We start from the raw sequence: 25,589 nt of genomic DNA, 5'->3' as shown, positions 1-25,589 counted from the left end.
GTCAGTCAGACAGTGAGACACCAAAATCAAATGCTTTCACTGACATGTGGAATCTGAAAAAAGGACAGACTGAACTTCCTTGCAGAACAGATGCTGACTCATAGACATTGAAAAACTTATGGTCTCTGGAGGAGACAGTGTGGGGGGCGGGGGGGATGTGCTTGGGTTGTGGGATGGAAATCCTGTGAAATTGGATTGTTATGGTCATTATACAACTACAGATGTGATAAATTCATTTGAGTAATAAAAAAACTACAAAGATACTAATAATGCTATAACATATGTAAAGTTCAAAACAAAACAAAAAGGACCATCCCAAGTGTTGACCAGGATATGGAGCAACTGGAACTCTCAAACGTTGCTGCTGACACTGCAAAATGGTACAGTCCCTTAAGTTAAACCTTTTTTTTTTTTTTTTTTTTTTTTGGCATGCACCTGCACATGGAAGTTCCCAGGCAGGGGATCAAATCCAAGCTGCAGCTGCAACCAACACCACAGCTGCTGCAATGCCAGATCCTTAACCCACAGGGCCACAGCCGAAACTCCAAAGGTAAACCTATATTTTCTGTATGACCCAGCTTTCTGGCTCCTAGATATTTAACCCTCCACCCCCTGCAAAAGAGAAAACATTGCATATAACATATTTGTAATAGCCCAAAACTGGTAAACCACTCCAAAGTCTGTCAACTGAATGGCTAGTCAAATTCTAGTGCATCCATACAACGCAAGACCCCTCAGCAATGAAAAGAAACAAAGCACCCATCCCCTCGCTGAGGAATCTCAGACGTATCACGCTCAGTGAAAGAAGCCAGACCCCAAAGGAGCCATGTCATCTGATCCTATTTGTATGAAATTGTAGAATTTCAGCAAAGGCAAAACTATAAAGAGGGGATCTAACTGTGGGGTCTGAGAGGGAGGGGGAGGGGAGGGGGATTCTGTAATGGGTCATTAATGAGCTTTTTGAAGTGATGTAATTATTCCATATCTTGATTATATTAGTGGTTACAAAACGTACCCATTTGTCAAAACGCCAGTCAATTTCGTTTTATATAAATTAGTAAATCAGGGTTTTTTTTGTTTTTTTTTTAAGCCAGAGTCCTAGCTTTTGAGCCTCTTCCTAAATTTAGGAATGAGCAGTAGGGCTAGGGGTTTGGAAGGATCTCCTGGGTTCGACAGCCCCTCCCCCATTTGCAGCAGGTAAAGATCCCACGTGGGCGCTTCCATCGTCAGCGATCGGCCCCACCGGCTGGGCGCGGCCAGCGGAGCACAGGCAGGGTTCAGGGCATTCCTGATCTCTCCGCGGCCGTCACTCCTTGACGCCTCGCCCCAGCCAGGCTCTGGGACGTCCTAATGCACCTCCTCACCTTTGGCTCCAAGCTGCGGCTGTTACTGTTCTTAACGCCCCCCCCCCCCCAAAAAAAAGAGTGAGCAAAGTTGGAGAAGAGAAGGGGACAGGGCGACACTGTAACGCCAACGCTCTCCCGCAACCCGCTCCCCAGCAGCCGGGCTCTCCCCCCTGGACCCCGCTGCGCCGGAGGTGGCGCCCAATTTCCGCTCTCCAGTCCGGGCTCCATCTGCTGTCCCCTGGCTTCTTGGGTAGAGCTCCAGGGAGAGAGCCAGCCGCCGTGCTCCTCCGAGACCCCGAAGTCAGCGAATCCCAGACCCATTTGTGGCCTTGAATCTTTGTGTTGGATAAAACCTGGATTTGGTGATAAATGTATGAAGCTATCCCAGCAGTTCTGGGGGCGGCTTGGGAGGGGGCTGCCCCAGGGCGGATCTCAGAAAGGTCGAGAAAGGAGGAGTCGGTGCCATGGAGGGCACAGGGGCAGAGAAGGGGCCGGGTGCCTTTGGCGACAGGAGCAAGGGACCGTGGGAAAGCTGGGGAGCGGGGCGGGGGCCGTTCAGGGACCCTAAGACCAGGTAGAACGCTGGGCGATGAGACCTACAGCTTCCAGAGTCCACCTCCTCCTTTGACAGCTGAGGGGACGAGGCCACGGCCAGTCACAGCGAGTGAGCTGCGGACCTGAGGATTCTGTTCTCCTGATGCTCAGATCAGCGCTCTCTGGTGACAGCACGGCCCGGTGTTCGTGCAGGCGGGGAGTGGCACGTTTTTCTGAAACTGTCTACGAGTGGAGGAAGGAATGCCACAGCTCAAATCACTGGAGAATGACATCCTGGTTGGGTCTTTGCAGCCGATGGTGTCAAAGAAGCTGTTCCGACCCAGTGGATTCGCACACTGCCTGTCCAGTCCACTCCTGCACAGTCAACTCAGTCCCTCCCCCACGCAGGCTGCTTCCTGCCCCAGATGCAGGTGAGCATCCAGCCAGGTCACTTCGGCCCTGAAATGTGCAAACACGGGCTGGACCTCTGGTCTCCCTTTCTCATTGTCAGGTTTGGTTCATATGCAAAGAACACACTTTGCACCACTTTGGGGACTGACAAACTGCTCGGGTGGAAGACAGCTGAGGAGCCCTTGCTCTGCGGCCTCTCGTCTCTGACCACTAACTTTTTTAGGTCACAAAGAGAGACAGAGAGAGCTGAAGAAATTGTTCTCGTTCTCCTGCTGGAAACTGAGTACCTTATCCTATTCTTCGTTCTAAACATCTCATTTCTGCCCTTTCTCTTCCAACACAACAACCATCCGTCGGGAATCACTCCCGGTGAACTGCAGAAATTACACCCCAAATTCCCAGCTTGGCCATTGATGTCGCATAAAAGATCCTTAATGGAGTCCCCATTGTGGCTCGGCGGTAACGAGCCCAGCTGGTATCCATGAGGATGTGACCTTGCTCGGTGGGTTAAGGATCCGGCGTTGCCGTGAGCTGTGGTGTAGGTTGAAGATGAAGCTCGGATCCCAAGTGGCTGTGTCTGTGGTGTAAGCCAGCAGCTGCAGCTCCCATTAAACCCCAGTCTGGGAATGTCTGTGTGCTGCAGGTGCGACCCTAAAAAACAAAACAAAAGACAGACCATTAATAGACTTCTATTAATTGAACGTTTATGAAACAGGCCAAGAATACCGACTGGGTCTCTGTAGGTCTGCAGCAGACCTGAGCCTGGATTCTGAGCCAGTCATCCTTTGAGCCAGGACAGTGGACAGTCAGCATCTCACCTTTGTTAACAAATGCATCCCCATTATCTATTCATTGAGGTGATATCTATCAGTGTTTAAAAACATATCCTGGAATTCCCTTCGTGGTGCAGAGGTTAACGAATCCGACTAGGAACCATGAGGTTGCGGGTTCGATCCCTGCCCTTGCTCAGTGGGTTCAGGATCCGGCGTTGCCGTGAGCTGTGGTGCAGGTTGCAGACGCAGCTCAGATCCCGCATTGCTGTGGCTCTGGCATAGGCCGGTGACTACGGCTCCGATTCGACCCCTAGCCTGGGAACCTCCATATGCCATGGGAAGCGGCCCTCGAAAAGGCAAAAAGACAAAAATAAAAATTAAAAATTAAATAAGTAAATAAATAAAAATAAAAACATAGCCTAAACTCAAAGTTTTTTTGGTTTTTGATGAGTTTTTTGTTTGTTGTTTGTTTTGCCACACCCGAGGCATGAAGTTCAAGTGCCAGGGATCAAATCTGAGACACAGCAATGACATTGCCAGGTCCTTAACTGCTAGGCTACTAGGGAACTCCTTAAACTCAAAGGTTTAATCTTGGCTTGTGTCCAAATCTTTAGGCTGATTAGATAAATCAAAAGGAAATTTATTTTGGCGGCAGCAAGTATGCATGGTTTGTGCCCAGGTCCCATGCACTCCACTTATTGGTTAAAAAAAAAGCCCAAACACATTTTGCTAAGATATGCCCCCACCACCCACGACACACTTCCCCCCACCCCCAATGTGAAATATGAAAGTATAGTGTATGGAGTTCCCATTGTGACTCAGCAGTAACAAACCTGACTAGCATCCATGAGGATGCAGGTTCAATCCCTGGCCCCACGTGGTGGGTTAAGGATCCAGTGTTGCTGTAAGCTGTGGTGTAGGTTGTGGTCTCGGCTTGGATCCGTCATTGCTGTGGCTGTGGTGTAGGCCGGCAGCTGCAGCTCCGATTCAACCCCTAGCCTGGGAATTTTCATATGCTGTGGGCGAAGCCTCAAAAAAGACCCCCCCCAAAAAAGTATAGTGTAAATCACCCTGGAAACATGTGATGGAAGGAAAATTTACACTCTGGTTAAGATAATAAACACAGGTGCTCCCCAGTAGCTTAGCGAATTAAGGATCTGGCATTGTCGCTGCTGTGATTCAGGTTGCTGCTATCACATGGGTTCAATCCCTGGCTCTGGAACTTCCTCATTCCAAAGGCACAGTCAAAAAAAAAAAAAAATTATAATCCACACATGCTGATGACTATTTTTCTAAATGCTTGTGCATTTTTTGCGTTCCTTCCTTCCTTCTAACGCAGAGTTAATGACACATCCCGGTTCCCTCCGGTACAGAAGCACCTCAATCTTGAAAACGTTTATTTCCTCCAGGACTGCTTATCTGCTGCGGTAATTACCAATAAATCTCTCAACATGAGAAATCGCAGGGCGAGCGCCTCTGCGATGAATAGAGAGGGTGGCTGTTTCGTCTCCATTCGTCTTGATAATTTTCATCATCACGTAAACAGCCAGACACATTGTCATGATTCATGTTCAAGAGCCTACCCAGCTCAGCGTGGATTCTGGAGAAATTCTCCCTAATAAGCTGTTTTGTGAGGGCTGAAAGGCAACAGTGGGAAGCGCTGGTGATGGTCTGGACTTGTGAGTGAATGCGTGAGTGGGAGAGAGGAAGACAGAGGGACGGACCTCTGCGATCAGACGCACGGAGCCCTGGATCTAGTCGATGAACCTCCTTCTCCGCCGAGTGGCTCCCTGGCTACTACGCTCATCAGAATCCCGGTTCACCTGAGTGAGCAGACACCAGATACAAAGTGTCAATTCCAGATGTGTGTTTCGAGCACTTCCTCCCTTAACATCCGAACATATACAAGGATTCAGTCCACGGGATCCCTGAAGGACTCCTGAAAAGCTGGGGTGGGGGAGGTACTCTAAAAATATCTGAGCACTAAAGGGATCCTATCCTGTTCCCAAACGAGCCCAGACGACTCTCATCTCAGCCCAGCCGGAAGACAATCCTCAGTGTGAGAAAACACTTCTCAGGCTGGCACCTGGAAGAAGCTAGGATTGCCTCGCTGTCTCCAGTGAACCACCTTCCCGCCCACGAGAGAGGTAACGTCTAAGTGCCAGAGACGAAACCCAAGCAGATGAGATGTGCCTCAGTTCCGAGCCCAGAGGAAACCAGATGCTCCCCGGGCTCCTTCCCTCCAGGGCAGCGCCTGTTCTTACTGTATGTGGTTATTTTTAAACCCTGGTGTAAAATATAGGATAGCCCAGCTGTTCAGCATCACACCCAACATAAGGTCAATTTTATAGAGCTGCTCTTCCTTGAAGAGCTAACGTTAAGTGGCCCAAAAGGCCAGTTTTCCCCGCTAATAAAGGCTTTTCTTCTTGGAAAGTTGCCATTTTGCTGTGAAACTTCTGTCTCCCTATTTTACTAATGCAAACTTTGAACTGTGAAAATCTTGCCGGATTCAATTTTTATACTTTCGGGGCTCGGATTACAAGGTACAGGCGTGGCTCAATTATGTCCATTAATAACCAACGGGGCTGGGTGAGTCAAATCCACCTAGAAGCCCCAAATCGTACAGAGCCCGGATTTAGCCAACTGCACTTCTTTTAAATCTTTGAAATGGTCAGAATTCGCATCTCAGCTGTGAAATAGTCAAAAGATGGGCTGTCCTAAATAGGACGGTCGGGGTGGGAGGGATCCAGCCCAGACCAGGAGCCAGACGCCCCTGGGTTCAAATCCAGACCTGCCATTGGCTGGCTTAGCTGAGTCCATGCCTCCCTCTTGTCCTCTTTCAGAGAGGAGGGAACTGCTGTGAACACTGGAAAAATTTACAGCGTAGAGCTTCTCAGGACGTGCCTCCTGGCATCTGCCTTTCACATCATTACGGAGGCAGAAGCGCTTCTCCGTTGATCGTCAGGCATTTCCTGCGGAGCAAGGCTCATTTTACAGATGAGAAAACCAAGGCTTAGAAGGGTTACATGATCCTGCTCAGGGCGACACAATTAGGAAGGCAGAGCGGGGCTTGATCACTGCAGAGTCCCCTCCACGGTAGGGGTTCCGCTTGGCTTCTGTTCTGAGCTGGACCGGAATGTGTATTTTTAGTGCTTTGAGTGCGCGCCGTCGCCTTCCCTTCATCCCTCCTTCCTTTTCTCCCTTTCTCCTGTCTTCCCACAGGGTATTTTTAGCATCTCCCAGGGCTAGAATGCCCTCTTGATCCTCAGGAAACAGTTACACATCATTAAAACGTGGCTCAAAGCTTTCGACCCGTTTTCCCTGGGGGCTCATCAGTGGCCCCTGCCAGAGTCACCAGCCCCGCGCTGTCAGACCCTCGCAAGTCACAGGTTCATTCACCTGCCCACAGAGAGCTCCAAAATGAAGTTTTCCCAGCTCCCTGTCTAAAAGCGGGCCTCCTGTCTTCTGGAAGACACCCTGGCCCAGTTGGGTTCACCCCTAACAAGCGTATTCTTTCCAGGAGACACAAAACCCTCAAGGGCGCCGCGTGTTCTAGAATTCCCCCCGACAGCGCAGGCGTCCGTGTCATTTTATTCTTTTTGAAACAGACAATGCGTTACACGTGAGTCCAAATGTGATTTTTAAAGATGGGCGTGAGGGCTGCCTTTTCTCCGGAAGGAGGAGGAGGAAGAAGAGGAAGAAGAAAAGTGCTCCCTCAGCAGAAGGCCATCGCGCTGGAGCTCTGTCCCTGACTGACCAGCACGGCATCGCCAGCGCCAGCGCCGCCCGGAAACCTCCCCACGCAGGCCCTGGACGTCGGCGCAGCCTGCGGGGGGACCCAGCGCCCCTGGTCCTCCTGCGGCGTGTTCAGTGCGCGTGCGCGCGAGATGCTGCGCGATTCCTCCCCGCGGGCGGCGCCGGGACCCCGGACTCAGAGGGAAACAGCCTCGGTCCCCAGCCGCCGCGAGCTGCGCGGGACGTGAAGACGGCGTTCCCAGCGGCCAAGGTGCCCCTTTAGGTGGCGTTCCTGCCGTCCCGTGTTCTGGAGTGGATGCTGGCGGGCTCGCAGGCTCAAGAAGAGCCCCAGGAACCGTGGGTAAGGTTTCGGGGCCGTGACGAGTGACGCTGAAGAGGGACTAAGGCGACCTCGTGTCTCACTGAAGAAGAGCTGGGCCTGGCAGCTTCCCCCTGCCTCCCCCCCCTCCTGTCCACAGCCTGAACTTGATTCAGGATGTTCCACCCAGGACTCGATGTAATGGGTGCCGAGGAGAAAACAGATGGAAACGCTTTTGCGGACTGGGGAAGTGGACAGTGAGAGGCTTTTAAAATTGATCCCCCCAAACTCAAGGACGAAGGTGTTTGGAGAGTGGCCTGCCAGTCCCACGCATTAGGTAGAGGGGCCCGTATGACCCCCAGGCTCCACCCGGAAACCTTCCTGAAACCCCCAAATCTGTGAGACCCTGTCATATCTGGGGCACAAGGCATTGCCCGGCGGGGGGTGGGGGGTGGGGGGGAGTGTGAGAGAATGCAGGTCCCTGGCCCCACCTCAGAGACTTCTGTTTAGTAGAGCGGGTGGGCTGGGACTGGGGTGTTTCCCAAGGCTCCCCAGGGGCCCTGAGGTCCCCTCTGACCTTCTCTTGTCACCTGCCCTGCTTCCCTTCTTCAAACTCCTCATGCTGTGGCCACGAGGCTCCCAGGCACATTCACAGATGTGGCCACACACCACAGAGGTGCCCGTTCCTGGGCCTGAGCCCTGCTTCTGAAGGATCAGTAGATCTGTCCTTGGACAGACGCATGACGACTCCCAGAAAATGGTCCTTCTCGTCGAAACTTGGCCAAGCAACCTGTCATGGTTCGGAGGGGGGGGGTCCAAAGCATCCTTGCTCCTCAGCCTGTGCAGTGTGCTCTCAGCCTCTGGCCCTCCCAGCCTGGCTGTGCTGTTGCAGGCTGCTGGACCACGACCACATTCCCTGGCCGCAGAAGGTGACGGGAGGGACGCAGAAAGAACAGTAGTGTTCGGGGGGGGGGGGGGCACAGGGTCAGGCTTTATTCTCAAGAAAATGACCCCAGTGTGTGAGCGCAAGAAGCCTGGAGTGAGGGAGACCAGTTTGGAGGCTACTGGTTTGGCCAGAGGTGAGCTGGCAGGTGCCTGAGCTGCGACCGGGATGGGAGGAGAAGACGGATGTGCGAGCCTTGGCTGAAAGCGCGTCAGTGGCTGGGCGACAGACTGGAGGGAGGAGTCAGATTTGGTGACCGGAGAACTTAGAGAAATTCCAGTGTTTACACCAGATGACCGAGGATCTCGTGACCCAGGAAAGAACAAAAACTGCTGGTCCAAGGGAACTGACAAGGAAGGACCCAGTGACCAGGGGAGACAGTTGCCTTAGAAACCATGGGATGTGCTGAAGCTTATTTTTCAAAGCCCCTGCCACCGACCTGGGAATTGGGCGTGTAACGCTGACAACTGTCAGCAAACTCTAGCCTGTGCAAGGAAATGAGGACAAAGAGTGAAACAACGATCTTCAATGATTTCTGGTTTGACAAGAATTGTGACTTCTCCACAGTGGAGCTTATGCCTTTAGCCAAAATGAAGAGTTGCGTGGTTGTGAAGGGGACACACGTGAAAGCGGCCTGAGCTTCACTTATAACTCCCTAAGATCTTTATCATGATGAAATAAATATTAAATAAGTACTAATATCTCTAAATAGCTATTATTATTAAATTAAACAGACAGCCGTCAAATAGCTTGGTAAAGGCTTTATAATTATGGCTGTCATAATCATTAATGTAATTTACCAAATGGCAGAAACTACTACAGTTTGCTTGGTTCCTTAAAAGGCATAAGAAATTGGTAGGAAATGCCCAAACCCTGGAAGGGTTTTTATTACAACCTAAGAGGACACTACAGTATTGTCATCTGACAGTGAAGAATTCCTCATCTTTTACAAAATAATACTTCTTCTGATTGTGCAGATAACACATGGTCATTATAAAAATGTTAAAAAAAACCATGTAAAATAAAAAAAAAATGAAAGTCAGCCATAATCCTAATAGACATAGCTGTCGTTTAGAAACATTGTGACATATTTTTCATCTTTTCCTATAATTAAGTACATTTTTTAACATATGTGGGGTCGCATTGCATGTAACATTTGTTTCATAAGTTCTTTTGCTTCCTATTATAATTAAAATCTCTTCCACTATCGTTAAATATTCTTCAAAAACATGATGATAGTAGCTCTTTTTCAGTTCTCCTTCGGTAGAAATACTGTGGTGAGGATAAAACATCAAGATGTTTCATTCATTATATCCTTAAATGCAGTCGAGGCAGCTGGGCATTCTCGACTCTTTCATGCAGGTCTTTGAGGAGAAGCCCTCTGAAATGACTTTCCCTGAACTGACTCTCGGAAATAACTGGCCCTCAGTTTATTCTGTTTTTCCAAGCACAGGCTGAATCCTCGAAGCTAGTGGACTACCGTAATTCTCAGACTAGGAGACGACCGTGTTACAGGGACACACCTCTGCCTTCACCAGTCGATGTGTGTGCTCACCAAGAGTTAGTTACATTTGTCCCCACCCTGTTCATGTCAATAGTACACATATTATAATAATTCTAAATTGTAATTACATATGATACAAACCAACGCTATCACAATGTGGAAAGAGTTATTTCCGTAAATGTCAAGTAGCATGCTTTGGAAATACTCTGTTAAGGCAAGTTAGTTAAAATATTTTTGTTTAGGGAGTTCCCATCATGGCTCAGTGGTAACGGGCCCAACCCGTATCCATGAGGACTCAGGTTTGTTTGATCCCTGGCCTCACTCGGTGCGTTAAGGATCCGACATTGTCGTGGGCTGTGGTGTAGGTCACAGATGCACCTTGGATCCTGCGTTGCTGTGGCTGTGGTGTAGGGTGGCAGCTGCAGCTCTGATTTGACGCCTAGCCTGGGCACCTCTGTGTGCCAAGGGTGCAGCCCTAAGACAAAAGAAAAAAGAAACGGCATTTACAGATGTTCTGCACTCGCCAGCCTCGTGAGATTTCTCATCTGCAAATCACCTGTTCACATCTTTTGCCCTTTGTTCTCCTGTGGCGGCTGCTGCCTCTTCCTTGTTGATTCCTGGGCCTCCACAGGGACTCAGGAATTCATCTTCCCGATGACACAAGACAATCTTTCTTCTCTTTTTTTTAGGGCCACACCCATGGCTTATGGAGGTTCCCAGGCTAGGAACTGGAGCTGGAGCTGAAGGCCTACACCATAGCCGCAGCCACCCCAGATCCGAGCCACATCTGCAACCTACACCACAGCTCACCGACACACCAGGTCTTTCACCCACTGGGCAAGGCCAGGGATCAAACCTCCGTCTTCATGGTTGCTAGTGAGATTCGTTTCCGCTGAGCCACGACGGGAACTCCCAAGACGGTCTGTCTTTACTTAACACCTTAAGCTCAGTCTTTCCTTTCAAGGTCCCCATGAGTTCAGCTCTGACTCCTTATCCCTACTTTATGGTTTCAGACGAAGTGGCAGAGGCAGTTAAGGTATCATTCTCAGAGATCACTTCCCTCCCTCCGTCAGCTCCAGGCAGCTGGGAAGGATGAACGGGAGGGAACTCTGTACAAACACAGAGTGGTGCTTCCTGGAGTCACACACTCCACACCAAGAAGCTTTCTTTTTTTTGGCTGAAACTGCAGCACATGGAAGTTGTAGAGCCAGGGATTGAATCCGAGCCACAGCTGTGACCTACAGGGCAACAGTCAGATTTTTTTTTAAGCCACTGCACCAGGACAGGGAGCGAACCCACACCTCTGCAGTGACCCAAGCCACTGCAGTTAAATTCTCAACCCACTGCCCGACAGCGGGAACTCCTGGGATTTTTAAAAAGGAAAATAAAAAAGACTTCCCTGGAGTTCTCATCGTAGCACAGCGGAACCAAATCTGACTAGGAACCATGAGGTTACAGGTTCGATCCCTGGCCTCGATCAGTGGGTTAAGGATCCAGCGTTGTCATGAGCTGTGGTGTAGGTCACAGACATGGCTCGGATCCTGCGTTGCTGTGGCTGTGGCGTAGGCCGGCAGCTGTAGCTCCAATTGGACCACTAGCCTGGGAACCTCCATATGCCATGGGTGTGGCCCTAAAAAGTAAAAATAAACAAACAAAAGATTTCTTTGGCTCTGGGCCTGCGGTTTCCTGAATAGTTTGGTTCAGTATTCTACTGGTTCAAAAATATTTTCAATTAAGAAAGACAAAATTCCCTATCCCAGATTAATCAAAAATCACTTTAAGTGACTTAAATTAGCAACAGGAAAAAAAGCTTCACCAACCTGAAAATTAAATTAAGCAGCATTCAGTTTATTATTTGAGAGTGCAAGTCGAAGGAAAATCTAATAGAAATGTCTTCATAAAACAGCATGGGCTTGAACCTCCCTACGGCAGAATTCAGTAACACCTGCCACGTTGGAGTGTGTACTGAGCCCTGGTTCAGAAGATGCCTCTGAGAACATCCCTGGATCCCGTTACCCCCAGTAACTCGTTCCCGCCAGTTCCTCCCTGCCACGTGGCTTAGTGCATGCTGTTCCCTCTGCCCAGGACACCCTTCCACCCTCTCTTCATTTAGCTTCCTCCTGCTGGTCCTCACATCTCTGCACATCGTGGCCTCCTCAGGAAGGCTTCCCCTACCTCGAAGACCCCAGCGCAGATGCCCCTCTGTCTGCAGTCCTGGTCCAAGGGGCATCCATGAGGCAGGACCCAAGGCTTCTGTCTCTCTAGACCCCCTACTGCTGGCCCCTCGATGAACGTGTGCTGAGTGAATGGGCGGCACCAGGAATTTGCGCAGGCGCTGGAGGGCAATGGCCGTGGAAGCCTTTGCGCTATAGCAGGTGCAGACGCCTTACCTGAGAATTCTGCTTTTCGGTCATTAACGCTGGTTCCCACTGCCCAGATGCTTTTGGTTTACCTGGGTCTTGCTGTCAGAGCAAGGTAAAAACTGCTGATGGCACCTCCTGTTCTGATAAAATTCCCAAATGCCAAGAGAAGGGGGCTCTGAGGTGACACTGGACCCATCCATCAGCAGGTCAAGTTTCAGACCAGCCATCAAGAAGCTCTGACCCCACAGTTCCTATTCATGCTTTTTTTCCTTTATGGCCAAACCCACAGTACATGGAAGTTCCCAGGCCAGGGACTGAATCCGAGCCACAGCTGTGACCTACACCACAGCAGCAGCAACGCTGGACCCTGTAACCCACTGAGCCCGGCCAGGGTTCAAACCCGCACCTCCTCAGTGACCCAAGCTGCTGGAGTCAGAGTCTTAACCCACTGCACCACAGCGGGAACTCCCCCATTTGTTTTTACATTTGGCAGGAGGTATAATCGAGAGAGCCCCAGATCAAGCAGGAGGTCACCTGAGGGAGACGAGAGGGATGGGAAGAAAGAAAAGACTCACAGAGGAGGATCAGGCCTACGCGTTGCTCCTCCCCGGAGCGGCAGCCGCAGAATCCCTGGTACAGCCACTCCGCCTCTGTTCCCTTGGTGGACTTAGCCCTTCACCCAAAGAAGCGCTCCTTGGAACAGTTACTCTCTAATGCTTTCAAACATACTTACGAAGAAAAGACTGTGAATTCCCTTTTAATTAAACAATAGTCTGTGTATATTAAAAGAAATGGAGCCTCAAGCCAACCAGAGAGAATCCAGGTCCGTAACAGAACCGGGCCCCATCAGAGACGCCCGAGGCCGGAAGGCTGCTGTGTGGTCCAGCGTTCTCCCATCTGTGGTCCAGAGGCCGTCGCAGCATCATCCACAGGGAGCTTTCAAGTCAACTTCTGGGAGTTGCCCCGGTGTCCTTGTCATCCGCATGGTGCCCAGATGAACCTGACAAACTCTCTAGTTTGGGAGCCAGACTCCCGGTCTGGTCCAGCCCCTGCTTCACAGAAGAGGAGGCTCAGGCAGGTCCCGGGGTGGGGGTGGGGTCTCAGCAGCCGGGCAGCTGGGAGGAGACGGAATCTCTGACCCGGGCCTTCAGACAGCAGACCCAGAGCTTTCCGCCAGGCCTGCTGGGGCCGGAGATAAAAGTAAGTCCTGCGGGCCAGCGATCGCTGCTTTCCGCTCCGCCCGCCCCTTCTCCACCCTGGGATGGTCAGCATCCTGACCAGCGGCCTCGCAGCAGCTCCAGCCAGAGGGGCTGGGGCTGGGAAAATGTGCTGCCCCCCCGGTCCTTCGAGACCCGCGGGTGGGGGAGACGGTGGGGGGCGGGGAGGCTGACTTCCCGCGAGGTCAAGGCACTGGGAGTGTGGTCAGCTGGGGACAGGTGGCCTTTGGGTAGCATTTCCCCATGTGTTCACAATACCGCCAGCTCGTCACTTAATCAGGAATTTTTATCTGTTCAAATGTACTGCAGATGTTCACAGCCTGTCTGGAATGTCACTGCCGTGTTAGGAGTTCAGGCCCCCTGTCATGTCTCGGGCTATGCAGTCCTCACAGAGGTGACAGGAGCCACCCGGGCTGCAGGCTGCATGGGCAGCACAGGCAGCAAAATCCCCACTGCCCTTGAGAAAGCGGTTTGGTTTGTTTTTTGTTTTTTTTTCTCCAGAACTGAGAGCTATGCCATCCTAAGTGAGAAGCAGCGCTGCGGGGGCTCAAGGGGCGGGAGAGAATATTACTCAGAATAGCCTTCCTGCCTTGACCAGGACTCTGACCGCAAAGGATGGACTTGAGGAGGGTCCCCTTGGGGAGCTGAGCCATTCCTGACCCCAGAAAGGACGGCGGCCTGTGACCACACGGGTGGCAGAGTCAGCCAGGGCCTGGGGGCAGGGGGAGGCGGTGCATCTGTTTAGTGACAGGACGTGGGGCGGAAGGTCCTCCTGGAAGCCGGCGGCCTGTGCACTCTGGGGATGTGGGGCCACCTGCATCGCTCAGGGCAGCTTCCCAGCCAAGCGTCGCTCACTCTCTTTCTGGGAGTGGATGGTCCCTGGCCCACAGGACAGCCAGAGCCATCCTTGCCCCTCCAGCTGGGTGATGGGACCTAGAAGCCTGTCTGGGGGCACTGGAGCTGCGGTTGCAGGGGTGGTCAGAGGCACCCCGTTCCCCTCTCCTGGGCACCCACCCTGGGTGTTTTCAACTCTGGCTCCTCAATTTGTGTACATTGTAGTTTACTTCTGTTTCGTTTGGCCGAGGAAGTTCCAGGCCAGGGGGCTCTCCCGGGGAAACTCCTGCTGTAACCCCTTCTCCTGTACTGTTTTCTCGACCCTGCTTTCCCGGCAGGGCGCTACATGCTGACTCATCGCATCCCCCTTTGCCTTCACTGCCCTGGTCCTCCGAGCTCTTCATCTTGAACGTGATTTGGGCTCTCATGATGCTGGCACCCAGTGTCTGGGGTTGAGGTCCCATCCGAGCTTGAGGCTGGAGGGCCTCGCCAGAGCGATGGCCCCAAGGAGGAGGTTCAGGAGGAGATCCAAGATAAACCCTCTGGCTTCTCCCGCCTGGCTGCATAGTAATGTCACCATCAGTGTCTGGTGGGATGGCGTTGGGAGGCGTCGACTCTAGAGGCTCAGTGAAGTGTTTGCTTCTTGGGCCACATGTGCAGGGTGCGTGTTTGGCGCACGTGGGGAGACGATTTTGTACAAATGGGTGCCATGGCAGCAAAGAAGTCCACTGGTTGTTGTCACCCTTTATCAGCTTCAGAGGCGTTCCGGGGCTTAATAAGTGCTTTTAACACCAAACTAAAATATAGGAGTTCCCTGGTGGCTCAGTGGGTTAAGGATCACTGATGGGGCATGAGTTTGATCCCTGGCCCGGGAATTTCTGCATATGCCACGGGCAGCCAAAAAAATAAAGCGTTTTCCCAGATGGAAACCCAGAAGACCCCCCACTCCCCTTGAGCAGTGGTAATAGCTGCTCCTCCTGCCAGCTCACCGGTTCTAAGTTGGCATCCTTCCACAACAGGCTCAGGATGCCCCAGAGCTCCCCAGAATGCGGTGGTGAGTGATGGCCAGCTGGCCGGGGCGGGTCCTGGGCTTCTGAGGGTAACAAGAGGCTTCCAGGAGTCAGATGCAGCACCTCCTTCACTGGCTGGTTCCGCACATGTTTACTGGGTCCTGTCTTGAGGTCCTTCAGGACCCATGCGAGGCTTCTCTCCCAGCCTGTGTTTTCTGCACCGCAGCTCCAAAACCTGGCTCTGGTGCCCGTGCCCGCCTGTGGCCGGGTCTAGTTTACTGAAACGTCACTCACCCCGGCGCAGCCTCCAGCTAGACAAAGACGCACTCCGGCAGCACTTGAAACTGCCACACTGGGCTTAGAGGTGCTATTTTTGCAGGTCCCTCTCTGCCCAGCTCACACCGGAGCCCATCCTGAGCCTGGAACCCTGTCTACAACCTTCCAAAATGTGTTAAGCTAGAGCCTATTAACTGCCAAACAATCGTGAGGGGAACCCGCGTCAGATAAGCTGCAAAGAACCAGCTTATCTGACAAACATCCCTATTTGTACACAAAGGTTGAAAGCAGATTGACTATGCCCAGAATAAGCCTTATTTCAAGGAATTCCCTACCCATTTACGATAATCCTAGACGGCAAGCAAAACGCTGCTTAAATGAAATGCACTTTCCCTGGAGCCTCTCGGTGAAATTGTCTCATGGAGCCGGCTTTAGTGGTTGAGGGACGGCCCTTCAATAATGCGTTATTTGAACTAATGGATTTTGAAGGCCCCATTAAACTCTTGACAATTTTTTAATTGAGGGTGGTGATGGTTAAACGGCCATCTGACATGATCTAAAAGTTATGATGCAGAGACAATATGACACAACAGACTGAGATGCCTCTTGCTTCTGGGGCTGGGATCACCTGAGCGCAGACAGGACCGCAAAGAGGAGACTAATTCTTTTTCCCCACGGAAAAAGAAATGACAGCTTGTCACCCAAACAGTCACACCTGAACCAAGACACTCCACTGTTGCTTCATTTTAGCGTCCCACAGTCAAATTCAAAACATTATCATTGAGAAGGGGTTGGAAGGCACACGATGGTGATAAGACAGAAAGGTGCCAAATACACTCCTTCCACCAGTTTTTTTTTTTTTTTTCTTTTTTGGCCGCACCCTCAGAGTCCGGAAGTTCCTGGGCCACGGATCAAACCCGAGCCACAGCTGTGAGGACACCAGATCCTGACCCCGCTGAGCCATCGGGGGCCTCCAGCTTCCACCATTTTTACTGTAACGTCTCTGCTTCATGTTTCCGCAACTTGTTAGTGAGGAGACGGGTGTGACTCAGCTCTTCACTGTGACAGAACTCTTACCCAGATAAGTGCACTGCCTTGTGACACATGGATGACTTCGGGGCGAATGCCCGAGACGGACGGGTCCCGTCCAGGTGCTTCCAGAGGCCTGGGCTCGGAGGCTGCTGGGGCTTTACGGATGGCTTCCAGCTCTGAGCCCAGCGTCTGTCTGTCCAGCGCCCTCTCCTCTCACCCTGTTCCCTTGCTTCTCAGCGCAAACACCCATTCGCATCCTGATGTCGGCTGAGCACCTCCCGCGAGACCCGTCATCCACGCCCCAATCTTTGTGAATGAACCAATGCATCGATGATGACAGTCCCCAGACGGGGCTGTCCCCCCAGCCAGGACCTGGCCGGCCTCCCTGCTGCCTCTGCCTCCCAGCTGTGTTCCGGAAGTTACTCCGGTTGCATTGTTTGGGTTCCGGAAGGATGTATGTCTTCCATTTATTTTTATCATAGGCTCCTTTTCTTCCTCAAACTCACAACTGCTCCCAGGAAGCCAGTCGTGGTGAACTAAACACAGCTTCTCACTCTCTATTATCCACACCACCCGTTGAACCCCACTTCTGTCCTGGGGGGGTCCTGACCCCTGGCACACACACCCCCGCCCCCCGCCCCAGGTCTCATTCCCATTTCTAACAAGTTCCCAGGCCACGCTGTGCAGATGCTGCTGGTCTGGGGTCCCACTTAAGACCTCGGCCCTGCTTGCCTGGTGCTAAAGTCCTAGCTGCCTCCCCAAGTCCACACCACCACATCTAGAAGTCACTTTTGGGCTTTAGAACATTTAAATGCCTTATCCTGCGGCAAAGCAGAGCCCTCGCCTCTGTAGAATTCCCTGGCTATCAGCGGAGCGGCTCTGGAAGCTGAGGCGCCCTTTCTCTGGCCCTGAAGGAACCGGCCCATCACCTTGAACGTGCGCCCTGTTTTGCACATTTAAGTGTCCGCAGCTGGTGGACGTCTTCCTAAGGAGGCTGGTGGACACCCGTCATGACTGCCAGCACTTGGGGCTGTGCTCGGGCGCCTGAGCTTCTGGAACAATCCCTCCTACTCTTGAGGGAGAAGCACAGGCTCTCCCAGGAGCCTGGACGTTCCCTGGCACCTGCCTTGCTGAGAAGAGGTCAGAGGATATGGCTGGAGCCTCAGGACTGCAGAGAAGCCATGTGTAAATGTGGGTGCTGGGAGGCGAGGCCACCGGGATGCTCCTAAACCCCTTAGGCCTGTTCTGTCTGAGCCCCAGACCACGTCCCCCCTCCCCACACCTCCTGACCCCACAGCATGCGGGGTCCCCACGGAAGGGACCAAGGCGAGAAGAGCCAAGAGCCAGCGATCCCTCCAGAAGACATGATGGAGTCTGCGGATTCCCTGCTCCCCAGCCACAGGGGCAGGCTGCTGCCTCACCTGGAGCCAGGTGGCCAGGCTCCCAGGCACCCCCGGGTCAGGGGGCAGAGAGACAGCTGCGTGCTGGTGCCCACCCGGCAGGCCCTGGAGTGGACGTGCTCCCCCATGGCAGGGAGCAGGGGTGCTGGTGCTCTTTCCTGGAGATGAGACGTGGGCCATCTGAGGCAGGGGGCAGCCCGGGCGCAGAGTCTCCCTCCCGGCGCAGAAGCAACACCTTGGTTTTAAACTCCAGCCTCCGCAGCAGTGACGCTGAGTTTCTGTGGTTTCAGGCCCGGCTATGGTACTTGGTTTCCGGAGCCTGAGAAAACGCACACAGACGTCTCAGCTTCTGTTATGGAATCTGTCATCTCCTGATGCTGCAGCTCAGCGGATCAGTCTCCTGATGAAGCCCGAGGCCATCTCAGGAGTCCTCTGGTCCACACCCACTGTGACACACCAAGAACTAAACCCCAGAGAGACCACAGGACTCGTCCAAAAGCAGACAGCTGGTTGGCGGCAGAACCAAGCACAGAAGCCCCGTCTTTTAGGTTTTGCCGCGCCTCCTTCCCACCAAGATGGAACTTCAAGGACCCCCCTCCCCCGCTGGGGGGGGAGTTGGTCAGCACAGAATCCACCCCACAAAGCTAGAACTTCTGTCCTTGTTTCCCATCGGAACCACCACGAAGGCTCTGAACGCACAGCAGTGGCCTCTCCCCAGACGCGCCAAATCCCATTTCTGGGGGTGGGCTCTGAGAATCTGTTTTATTTTAAGAGCTCAGCCACTTTGGGCAGCCTTGCAAGGGATCAGACCCCGTCTGCCAGCGGCAGGGCAGGGCCTGGGCTGTGGGGCACAGGCCTGGGGCAAGGGCTGCCAGCTGTGGGACCTTGGGCATGTCATTGGACTGTCCGAAGCCCAGCTGCCTGTCGGTGCAAGAAAGGCCATGCCCTCCCTGGCCTCGTTAGGCTGCAGAGTTAAGAGAAAGTTCATGCTCAGCTCATGCCAGGCGCCTGGCACAGGGTCAGCACTGCTTGGGATTTAGCTGTGATCGCATCAGTATTCGTGACACGGACAATCTGTGGTCTGGAGCCACACGGCCCCTGAGGTCAGAGCCTTTCCTGTTATTTTTCTCTAAAGAGGTCATAGTATCACGATGCTCCCCGTCTGGAGGCCTCTCTCCACCTGTCAGTGTCCTACTCCCGCTTCCTGGTCCGTGTCCCCTCCTCGTGACACCTGCCTTGATTCTGGACTCAGCCCGCGGAGACGGTAAATTTCTGTGTTTGAGCGCCACGCCCCCGCCCCGCCCCGCCCACACCTACGGCACTTGGTTTCGGGAGCCCTAGAGCCACGTCATGACCCCTTCCCACGTCCCCAGCCCCTACACTGAAGCTCCTTAGGACGGGTCACAGGCGGATGGGCCGTGGTGGCCGATGGGCCGTTCCCCATCTGTCTGGCCCCACATGCAGCCCTGAGATGCTCGGGGAACTTCCCACGAACCGGATGAAGCAGGAACGCGTGTGAGTCCTAACGAAGCCTGACCCGACTCCTCTGCGGCCGGGAGCCGGGATTCCGGGTGATGGTCAACAGCGCCTTCCACAGGAGGACGAAGGGACCAGGGGAGACGCGCCGGGCAAGGGCGGCCTCAGCCTCGGATGTAACAGCAGAAGGACCTCGGTCACGGGTTTCTGAGAGATGCCTCTGAGTCTGCAGCAACTGCACCAGGCGTCTGGCTGCGGCCCTGGGAACGCGAGCAGCGCGGAGCCCCGACTCCCCAGAGTAAAGAACGGGGGTTACGGGGAGACCAGCACGTGGCCGTACTGATTCCTGTGTCGCGGAGGGAGAAGACCTGCCACAGGTGCCACCCGCCGGCGCCCACGCTTCTCATCCCCGACGTTCGGGTACCAGTTGGGCGAGATGAGGGAGAGAGAGAGTGGGATGAATGGTGCGCTGCGGGGCTGTTTTTCTCTTACTGTCTCCTTTCTCATCCCTGTAACGTCCTGACCTGAAAGGCCATCTCTCTCTCTCTCTCCTCTTAATGAAACGGGGCAGCACAGGTTTCAGGGAGGCGATGTCACTCTTGTCACCGCTGGGGACAGGAACAGGGGCAGCTCTCGGGGTCGAGGCCTCCGCGACACAGATGAGCAAAACCCACCCCAAGTCTCCGAGCTTCTCTTTGCCGTAATCTTCAGCGTCTGCCCCGCCTCCCCCGGCTCACCAGCACCGATCGGCCCACGTTCGGGACCTCGCGGACCTGAAACGGTCCCACCACCGAGCACTGACCTGACTGTGGACAGACAGACAGAGGTTTTCTGTCTGCTTCGAGGGCTCCGCTTCCTCCCGAGACCCAGACTCTGAACTTTGCTTCTGCTGCCCTTCTCGTCACTCCAGATGCTCTCCCCAACTGCTGCCTGTCCCGCCTGGGGTCTGGGGTGTCTCAAATTTATTTCTTTCTCTCCTACCGTGGTCCCCACTTTAGCCTAGACTCTTTTATCTGCATCTCTGCAACCTGCCTTCTGCCCCAAACTTCTCACCTCAACCTCAGGCGTGGATCTGCACTCAGACGCCAGCACACTATTTATCCCGACATCCAAAGTCCTCCGCCTCCTGACCCTTCTGGGCCTTGTCGAATATTCCTCTCTCCCTCCATCATCCATCCATCCATCCACCCATCTGTCCAGCTCACTCATTTATCTATTACCTCTCTGGCCGTTTATCCAGCCATCCGTCCATCTCTATCTATCCATCTATCACTCTATCTCCCAATCTGTGCATCTCTCCATTATCACCTTCTATCCTCCCACGTAGGCCTTTACCTGCATCAGGACCACGTCCCCTTTGCCCCAGAACACTTCGATTCATCCCGGAGACCGTGCCTCAGGACCTTTGCACCTGCTGCTCCTCCCGGCTGGGACAAGTGCAGGTCCTAACACGGTGTGGCTTCGGAGCCCTTCCCTGATGTGCTCCTCTCTTCCACCATCACATGATTCCCCGTCTTTGAGGCGCTGCCTGGTTACCGGTTTGTCTCCTCCACCAGCTCCAAGTGCCGTGAAAACAGAGACAAAATCCGTCTCAGTGCCCATTCCATGACTGTGCCTGGCACACAGGACATCCTCAAGGAACACGTGGCAGCTGCTGTCACTGTCCCACCAGAGCCTCTAGTCCTCATCGCCTTAGTCCAGGCTGGTCCCACCTCCAGCCACCAGGACCTGCGCCCCTTTGTCTGGGTATTTCCTTGAGCCACCAAAGCCGGCTCTGCCTACTCCGGCAGCAGGACAGAAGTCCCGTGGGTGGGGTAACTCTGAGCCATGCGTTCTGCACTGGATCCCGAAGTTTCCCAGCATGGTGACGCCCCCTCAGGGGCAGCTGACTTCACAGGCCCCCCCTTTAGTGGCCTCCTTCATTCTCTGTTTTACTTCCTCACTTCAGCTCCCCAATAAAGGACTTGCTCTCAAATCCCTTATTGGGAATCGGCTCCCCCAGGAAGCCACACTATGATAGAACGCTTGCTGAATGAACAAGTGAGCCTCTGTCCCAGTGCCCCAGGACCCACTCCATACACCACCCGGGCGCATGAACACGACTGCCAGCATCCTTGCGTGTTCTGCACCAGGAACACAGGTACCTGGCAGGGGATTTCCAACCTTCACTTCTGTTTCTACTGACATCCGCAACGAGACACACCAACAAGGACATTATTTTACCTAAAAGCGTGCTGTTGGGAGGTGGCACCACAAGAGATGGTTAGCTCGTAAACCACAGAGCCCCTGTGGACGACTCACCTCTGGCAGTGGAGCCCAGGGCTGGCGAGATCAACCGCCAGACAGATAACACGACTTATTTTCCACCTGCTTGGCCCTCGGCTGGCATCTTGCAATCTTCCTTCCCGTCAGAGACCCAGAGCCACTCCGGTGTGTCGCCCAGCCATGGAGCAGAAGCAGAAGCTGGAGACGGGAGGGCAGCTCGGGGTTATAACTTGGAAAGGGATTTGCAGCACATTCCACCCCGCCCTGGGCTTCTTTTATTTCCCCACCACACTTCCCCCACGATTCTCTATTTTTTTCCCCTTCCGGAGCATTAATAGGTGTCTGCCGGGCGTGGGGAGGCTGCAGCGCAGTTCACAGGCTGGTGCCTGCAAGGGGCCCTCTGAGGTCAGAAAATCGACGATCCAGGATTTGATGTTCTCACCAGGCCAAACCCAGCTCCACCTCTGAGTGGGGAGGGGGCATGGAAGGGGAGGTGGGCCCTGGGAAAAGAGATATTTGTATTTCCCTCCCCGTCCCCAAGAGAAATACTTTAAAAATTACATTTAAATGAATGTTGACTGGGTAAAGAAAGAGAAGAACTCAAGGTCGTTTGGGGTCAGGAGATGCAAACCATTCCCTTTAGAATGGGGAAGCCACATGGTCCTGCAGCGCAGCGCGGGGAACTTGATACGCGGTCCCCGGGCTAGACCGTGATGGAAGGGAATTTTAAAAGAATGTATGTAACTGAGTCACTCTGCTGTTCCGCAGAGCACAACACTGCTAATCAACTATACTTCAATTTAAAAAATCTATTTCAAAAAAAAGTATTGGGCGTTTCCCTCATGGCGCAGCGGAAACGAATCTGACTCGTATCCATGAGAACGAGGGTTCGATCTCTGGCCTCACTCAGTGGGTTGAGGATCTGGCGTTGCTGTGAGCTGTGGTGTAGGCTGCAGATGAGACTCAGATCTGGTGTTGCTGTGGCTGTGGTGTAGACCTGTAGCTGCAGCGCCAATTGGACCCCTGGTCTGGGAAGTTCCATATGCCTTGGATACGGCCCTAAAAAGCAAAAACAAAAAACAAAAAGTATTGAAGAAGAGGGAGCTATTTGGCCAGATTTAGTGTGTGTGTGTGTGTGTCTGTGTGTGTCTGTGCAGGGGGGAGTGTGCAGGGGAGGGGGAAGGAAGAGATGGCCTCACCCTTCCTAAGTCCTTCTAGCTGGTCTAAGAATTAAACTGACCTGAGATAGATTAACAACAACAACAACAAAAATCAAAGAAAAGTTTAAAAACATATCCATGGCAGAGACCCAGGAAAACTGAGTAACTCGCCAAAATGGCCAAAACTTTCCCTGTAAATGCCATCTTCAGCTGGGGTGGCGATGTGAGACCTCAAAGGCTGGAAGGCGGTCACACAGAAACAGGAAAGCAAACGCGTAACCAGTGTTCGCTGGGTCCTGCAGAGACAACGGGGCTCAGAGAGGAACGGTAGCAGACCAGCCTGCAGTTCCTCCCGCCGTCTCGGCGTGCAATGTGCCCTGTCCTGGTCATTTCCTTTCTTCCCATCCACATTCTTCAGGCAGTTAAAGAGCCCAAGGGGTCCTCAGAGTCTTTGGGGCCTTCAGCATAATCAGCCTAGGCGTTCCCTGGGGGCCTAATGATTAAGGATCCAGCATTGTCACTGCTGTGGCTACAATCGCTGCTGTGGTGTGGGTTTGATCCTTGGCCTGGGAACTTCCACACGCCAGGGGCGCAAGAACAATAATATCATAATCAGCCTAAATTAATCCTTCTGCCTAAGAGTCACATTTGGGGGCGGAAACGTTTGCTCCCCTACTGTATTTCCACTGTCACTTGAATTGGTCCCCTCCTCTCTCACGCTGACACATCCCCCTACTTCCAATGCCCACCTCTCAGATCCAACCACCTATCAACCTCATTCTTCCAAATCCCACCATTCAACCCTCCTCCCTAAAACCAGGGGCTGCCAGGTGCCTCTAAGGGGCAGGCCCAAGCAGAGCTCCAGAACCTTCCTGAGAGGCCTGAGGGAATGGGGGAAGTCCCACGCCTGGTTTAGAGGAGGCAGCCGTACCCTGGCACCAACTTCCTGCAGGAGCACAAGTCCAGTGATGTCACATCTGCCCGGGCTTCCAAGAAAGGCTAGAAAGGTCCTGACTTTAAACTTTTTATGAATTAAACAAAGCAAGTTCCTAGGATTGAAAAACAACCATCTCGTGGCCACCAGCGTGCAAGCTCCAGCCCTCAGGGTCAAGTGTAAGCCCATGAGCGTGGCCTCCCTGCCCTCTGTGGTCCTGCCTATTTGTGTTTCTGTCCCAGTCCATCCCTTCTCCACAAAGCCCCACATGCTCCAGCTCAAGTTAATAGCCAGGAACCAACCCGGAGGGGACAGGTATGCCTGGACGTGGAGTCCACGTGGAAAGTGCACCATTTTGCTTAGATTTGCTTATTTAAGGTGGCTCCGAAGGGGATACGGGGCACCAAGCCCCCCTTGGGCTCCTGCTCGGCCCATGCCCTCCGGTTTCCCTCTGCAACTTAAAAAACCCCATTTCCTTTTAGGGGCTGTTCCGCTATGTTCTTATCCACCCAGCAAACTGGGGTCCGCCTTCAACCCGGCTCCACCTTCAACCCGGCTCCGCCTTCAACCCGGCTCCGCCTTAAACTCCACTTAGATTTCCCTGAAGACGCCCCACAAAGAACCCCCCCCCCCCGCCTTTACTCTGTACTTTGCACGCATCCCGCTGTAACACATGGCATAATGTCGTGTGTTTAGTGCTTCTGGCACCCGGCTCCCCTTTCCCGCCGTGAACTCACGGGGGAGGCGGGGGTGCTGTCATGTGGTACCTGTGTCCTCGGGGCCGGTTTATACAGCCTTCCTCCTACTCTGTATTCCGATGTCTCGAATTATCCATCACACTTCCGCCAACACCCAGACATCCAGTAACTGCTTGTCGAAAGGAAACCAAAAGAAGATCTGAGACTCCACGTGGCCGGGCTCCAGGCTCACAACTTCCTTGGAGCCGCGCCCCCTGCCACCTGCCTCGCCCGCTTCCTAACCCAGATTCCGCGCCGCGGGTCAGGGCCGCGGGGCTGCAGGTGGCCGGCAGAGCGCAGTTAGGCGCGGCCGCGTCTGGCCAAGTAGGAAAGGGGACCGCTGGGTCTGAATGCCCAGACGCGCTCTGTGCCCAGCAGAAGCGAGAGGACGTAGGATGCGGTGGCCCCGCCTGGGAGGGGCGGGGCCTGTGGGGCGGAGGTGGCAGAGGGGGTCGCTCCCAGACAGCAGCGGGGATTCCTGCCGAGACGGGAGTCCTGGGAAGGGCCTGGCGCTGGGGGTGGATGCGACAAGCTTCTCTTTCTGGCCAAAGTCGTGGGTGGGGTGTGGGGTGACCTCTGAGATGCCTGGCCTTGTGGGCAAGAGGAGCGTGGGCTGGGACCCCCGCGGATCCTCCTGTGCTGGGCTGAAAGCGGCGAGGATGCCCTGCACCCTGGGGTCGGCTCCATCTGCCAGAACCCCGACAGTGCCTTGTGCCCAGGTGCCGGGCAGGTGAGGGAGGAGTGACTTCTGACTGGGTCTGACCTGTATCCTGGACTTGAAGGACCCGTGTCAATCCGCAGGAGGGGACCGGGGTGGCCCAGGAGTCTTTCCTGGGATCCCAAGCCTGGGGGGGAGGGGGTTTCCACCGGGGCGGCAAGAAGTGTTTGGAAAATGTCCCCTTAACCAGAAAAGGGATCTTGCCGTTGATATTTGAAACCCCTGGGGGAAATGTCTTCTTTGTAGCAGGGACTTTGGGGTGGGGCGTTATTTTGTGTTTACTTTGCATTATTTTAATGCACGTTTTATTTGCATTACTTCTGTTAATCCTCCTAGTGCCTCTGGGGAGAGGCACCGTTTTCAACTATCAGAAACTTGTGCTTGCAGGTGCCCAGCTGCGTCGATGAGGTGCCCCCCCAACACACACACCTGCACGTGCACACACGCCCTGCTTTCCTTCAGGTGGGTTGCGGTCCTTTCAGGCCTCTGTCCGGCGCCCTTGGAGGGAGGAGGTTAGGGTGAGGTGGAGGTGGGGGGAGCAGAGGAGAAGAGGGGGAGGCTGCCTTTGCCCCGGAGGGCTTGGGTCTGGCTGGAGTGGGGCT

General features: G+C 53.7%; 2 long non-coding RNA genes across 4 annotated transcripts in view; one reads left to right on the top strand and one right to left on the bottom strand.

Annotated features, from left to right (window-relative positions):
* The window catches only part of LOC146401141 (uncharacterized), a 59,562-nt gene extending 38,414 nt beyond the window's left edge, over positions 1-21,148 (top strand). Inside the window, exon 3 of the long non-coding RNA XR_014809514.1 lies at positions 12,422-21,148. This is a non-coding gene — a long non-coding RNA (uncharacterized LOC146401141). The remainder of the gene's footprint in view (positions 1-12,421) is intronic.
* LOC106504303 (uncharacterized) lies at positions 403-24,690 on the bottom strand. Of its 3 annotated transcripts, none has more exons than XR_014809510.1 (5): positions 24,513-24,690; positions 24,300-24,399; positions 21,475-21,636; positions 20,509-20,729; positions 16,026-19,946 (listed from the first exon to the last, which is right to left on the bottom strand). It is a non-coding gene; the product is annotated as an uncharacterized LOC106504303 (long non-coding RNA). The 3 variants fall into 3 exon arrangements; XR_014809509.1 differs by having other exon boundaries at positions 16,026-19,979; positions 24,513-24,636; XR_014809511.1 differs by lacking the exons at positions 16,026-19,946; positions 20,509-20,729; positions 24,513-24,690 and adding an exon at positions 403-2,942 and having other exon boundaries at positions 24,300-24,439.
* Between the last annotated feature and the right edge of the window lie 899 nt (positions 24,691-25,589).

Source organism: Sus scrofa, chromosome 7 (genome assembly GCF_054392235.1).
Source record: "Sus scrofa isolate SSC_HxYL_T2T_F1_AM1 chromosome 7, Sscrofa_HxYL_maternal_Yorkshire_Landrace_v2.0, whole genome shotgun sequence".
NCBI lineage: Eukaryota > Metazoa > Chordata > Mammalia > Artiodactyla > Suidae > Sus > Sus scrofa.
This window is presented reverse-complemented; position numbering and strand designations above follow the sequence as displayed.